This window comes from Sinocyclocheilus rhinocerous, unplaced genomic scaffold (assembly GCF_001515625.1).
Source record: "Sinocyclocheilus rhinocerous isolate Xijiao unplaced genomic scaffold, SAMN03320098_v1.1 scaffold1802, whole genome shotgun sequence".
NCBI classification, from domain to species: domain Eukaryota; kingdom Metazoa; phylum Chordata; class Actinopteri; order Cypriniformes; family Cyprinidae; genus Sinocyclocheilus; species Sinocyclocheilus rhinocerous.
In genome coordinates, this window is record NW_015654351.1 from 1017283 (window position 1) to 1022036 (window position 4754).

Below are 4754 nucleotides of genomic sequence, written 5' to 3' on the forward strand. Positions count from 1 at the left end.
ACCGTTCCTCCGAGCACGTGTGATCAGTGTGTGGGCAATAAATCACCCTCCGGGGCTAATAAACATTGTACGTTTCCTGTGTTCTCATTCACCCCGCGACAATGTTTACTTATTTCCAGTTTTGTATACCTACTTAAACTTCCTGTAAGTTATTTGTTATTTTATATTAGGCATAGCCTGCCCTATAGCATGGTGTATTTTTATTTGTTTTGTTAATAAAAGTTCTATGTTTTATATATAGGCTAAAGTGAGTTTGACCGTTGTATTTTGTTGTTGCATTCAAGAAATTGAGCCGAATTGCCGCTAATTCGAAAGTGAAAGTAAAATGCGCACGGTGCTTTTAAGCTATTTAAAAGCGAAGGAAAGCGAGGAAAAGAGGGGAAATTCAAATGAACTAAAAACGAACAATTCCTTTACTCCGAATTGTCGCTATTTGAAAGTGAAAGTAAAATGCGCACAGCGCTTTTACAAGCTATTTAAAAGCGAAGGAAAGCGAGGAAAAGAGGGAATGCCCCCGCGCGAATACCGTTATTACCGGTGTTGTCACACGTTGATTAACCGGTGGGAAAATGTCCTTGCCGTCACAACCCTACTATACGGTCCCTCAGATTTGAGATCTGAGACTGCCTGGGTCCTTTTTGCTGGATTTAAAGTAAAAATATAGTTGCAAATAGCAGTTATTGGGATCCAATTGTTCATATTCTAAAACAATAACTACTGTCATTTTACTGACACATTCCATTCAAGAATTAAGGCACTTTTAGTGAAATAGGCCATTTTGACCCAGGCCCAGTCTGGACTACAATGTTCTGGAGTCTGTCAAATACAGACCAGATGAACAACTTGATTTGCAAATTGTCTTTTCAAAAAATGCAATATGCTGGAAAAATGGTATGATCAGAAACAAATGTGGGTATAAGAGACATCTAAAACATGAGACAATAAATCCCTGAAAATAAAACGCATGTCTCCATGATGTTTCATGCCTATAAAAAACTTCAAATTTCTAATTTTTAGATTTATAATAGCACCAATACTCCAACTCACAACTTCTGAGATCTGGCAGATATTTAGGCATTGAGGGTAAATTTCACATTTTTACCATTTATAGTTTGTTCTGCACATTCCATTTTAAGGGAGAAAAATAAAGTGTGATAATAATTCTGACAATAATAATATCAGCACTTCACACTTGCAACCCTAAAAATGGCTTCAGAGAAGACCGAAAAACATGTTTTACTCCATGCACACTTTAACATGCACTTTACATATGTAATTTATAAGGGTATTCTAAAGAATACAAACTAAATATTTCTCACAATCATTGAAAGCAGAAGCTACAACAGGATAATTTCTTGAAGAAGAAAATACAGGTTTAAAAAAGAAAAATACTGAAATGACTGGAAGTGGTGATTCTTTGAATATTGTAATCTACTATCAAAACACTTTATTAAATAATTTTAAAAGTTTGTAGTTACATCTAAAATGTATATTTTCAGAAATGCTTTATAAAATATTCCTTAACAATGAACAAAGAAGGACACCAAAGATTCAAATAATCAGACTATTGTTCTCATTAGAATTTCTGTTATGATGATGTTAAAAAAAATCCAACCTTTTCAAATGCCCAAAAAGCATGCAGCAGCTTAATATGAACAGAAAAATGTAAAAAAAAAAAAAAAAAGTTAAGGCTGTTCGAAGCTGATGAGCATTCCACTGATATGACCCATATCTGAGTCAACACTGCCAGCATTTACAACAAAACTATGCTTCACCACCACAACTACACAGAATGAAAAAAAACTATCCTTTGTTTCCAACAGAACCCTATTCACTAAGCTCAAATAGCAACCATTCTAAAACTATGTTTATTAATTCAACCCTCTGCATTCCTTACATGGATCAGTTGGTATTCTCCGCTGAGCTCGGAGCCATACTCCAAACACTCCTGTCCTTTCTGTCAGACCTCTCCACATAAAAAAGCCAACATTCTTACCAATAATGAGAGGAGATTTCTGAAGCACCAGCCAGTGTCTTCTGCCAAAGACTAACCAAATGAGAAAACCAGTGGAGAGAGCCTTTAGATGAAAGCGAAAAGATGGGTGAAATGTAGAGCCGGGCGACTTATTCGCTTTCACACAAGCTGGGATACGAAGGAGGAAGTTCCAGCAGTGCTTAATAGTTTTCAGCTGTGGGCCAGATGGGGTTATGTGAAGTACTAAAGTAAGAGGGGCGGTGGGTTTGCAAGCAAAACGAGGTGTCTCATGAGTGTGAGAGAACCTCTTGAAAGAAAGAACAAGAGAAAAGGAGACAGGAAGAGAGAATGACAGAAACAAGCAGTGCTGTATAGGGGAAAAATATTTAGATTTATATCTCTGGAAAATGTGGTTCCGATTGGCCAATCACAGAGATGAACAGTCAAATATCTCTGTATGATAAACGCTAAACTGTACATTTGACCACTGTTCATGGCAACATACTGATGTTTTCTTTTCATTTTCATATTTTTCCCCATTTATTTACCTTTTCAATATTTGACTCCATCTTATAACAATACTTCCAAAAGAAGGTATCAGTGTTAGCAGGGCTTCTGTGTTTTAGTAACTCATGTAAGAACATTAACTCACTGAAAACTTGCTGAACTGTTCACATGAAAACAAAAGTTTCCACCACAGAAAAAAAACATCAACCACAAAAATTCTGGTTCATACTTCAGCCACAGAGCAACTTGAGTGCAAGACAGTGGACTTTGGCAGCTAACGGTGTTATGTTCACTGAAATCTGACACCTATGCCTTATTCAATATGTCACAACTGTTACAGATGACCAAGACACTAGACAGACAGCAGACATGGAAATGTACAGCTCATATAGATAGTGAAAAGTACAGCCATTCTCTCTTCTCATCTCTAAGAAGAAATAGAGTGGGGTGGGGCTGTGTTACTCTTGGCATCCGCAGGTCTGAGAAGATTCTTTTCCTTTATTATCCTAAAATTTGTTTTCCTTTCCATCATCTCGCCCCCTCCTCCTTGTGTGGACAGATGTGGGGAGGGGAAAGTAATGCGTTTAAGACTTTGCCATTTTCCATTTCGTGAGGTAAAAGTACTTATTCTGTGGTTTGGACCATATGTTTTAAGAAGTGCAGTAGTAGTCATAATCTTACAAGCACCTGGCCGACATTAGCAAGAAATGTTGACTATTAAATGCATGTCTTTAGGAAATCTGATAACACTTTCAGATGGGCAAAGGAAAAACAACAAACATAAGCAACATCAACAATGTGACCTGAAACTACTAATAATGAATGCAGAAACACACAAATGTGATACAAAATGGTCAACTGTTAATTTGGTGAATCAATTCCAAACTCTTACTCAACTATTAATATATGCTACCATTACAAAAAAAAAAAAAAAAATTTTTTTTTAAAAATTCACAGAAGTGTGGGTTTGTGCATTCCAGACAAACTGTTTTTTGTTATTGACTCGTTTCACCAGTAGGCAGTGACAAGTGACCTTTATGAGTGAGTCAGTGAATCATTCACTCAACCGATTCTTTCAAAAACACTGAAACACTTAACGTTACTTGGAAACCTGAAATGCTATGCCTTTGTTTGAAATGGTTTTCATGGGTGAAGTGAACTGTATTATTTGGTCTAAAATGTAATTTTAGTATAAAATATAAAAACAGATATATAGATATTGAGATACATTTTTAAATAGCTTGCCCAAACCTGCTAACTCAAATGTGAAACTCAAAACTGAGAGAGTTTATGTATGTAGATACATTGAAGATGAAAAGAAACTGAGGAGTGGGTGAGGAGATCTTGGCTGGGAGAAAGAGGAGCACAATCTTGTTAAGGTCGGAAGTTAGGTGAAGTAAAAGTCTTTGCATTTCTATTTTTGCTTTACCCCAGTCTTCTTTTGCCAAGAATGTACTTGCATCTGTATCTGATCATGGCACAAAAAAAGGTATTCAAAAAGCGCCACTATTCCAAAATTCCTAGTGAGCTGCCTACGTAGGGAGCATTTTAAGGCAACACTGACTTGTTTTTGAGGGGGCACCAGTGGTAGTTCTGGCTCACTTGGTTTCCACTTGCCTGCTTATTTTTAACAGCAAAATAATTTGAGCACTATTTGCTGCCTAAAGCATTTCAAATCAGCCACTTGTGAGGTTCAAGTGGTTTTCTTCATTAATTGGGATAAACAGGTCTTGATGAGCTATAATTACAGAAGATCACTTCAAGACAAACCATACCATCAACTAATTGCACAACACCAAGGTCGAGCAATAGAGCATTTTTCAATAGGTCAGCTGTTGACATTTCTCTCTGATTCAAGAAGCAGAGGCAACCAACGCAGAAACAATTACAATAAATAGAACAGAGCTTGTTGTCATACAATAGGTGAAATGAGCAAAGAAAAGATGGTCTACACTTTTCAATAATTTAAGGTTTAAGTTAGTTCACCAGAATTTAATCAGAACAGCTTGAAAGGCCAGAGTCTACTGATGTCTCTTGATATGTTTCTATAATGACTAGTGCTACTTCACATAAAAAGAAGACTAAAAATGACAAAGGAACAATGAATAAATCATTTAAGAAATTCAGAGCCATTTTGCTGCAGAAACGTTTGAGTGCTTCATAATTAGATGGTATCTATAGATGGATATCAAACTGCAGGTGAGTAATTCCAATCTCACGAGTGCAAGTTCCAAAGTAGGCCTGGGCGATAAAACGGTATCAATATTTATCG

At 36.5% G+C, this 4754-nt stretch overlaps 1 protein-coding gene across 5 annotated transcripts in view; it reads right to left on the minus strand.

Moving 5' to 3' along the window:
• Window positions 1-2166, minus strand: part of LOC107717010 (PTB domain-containing engulfment adapter protein 1) — a 20719-nt gene extending 18553 nt beyond the window's left edge. For 2 of the 5 annotated variants that reach the window (XM_016523661.1, XM_016523659.1), the window contains exon 1: window positions 1997-2166. The gene's annotated coding sequence lies outside the window, so the exon portion shown is untranslated. Of the gene's footprint in view, window positions 1-1223; window positions 1235-1897; window positions 1926-1996 lie in introns of those variants that run through there. The other 3 variants (XM_016523662.1, XM_016523658.1, XM_016523660.1) reach the window with 2 other exon arrangements.
• Between the last annotated feature and the right edge of the window lie 2588 nt (window positions 2167-4754).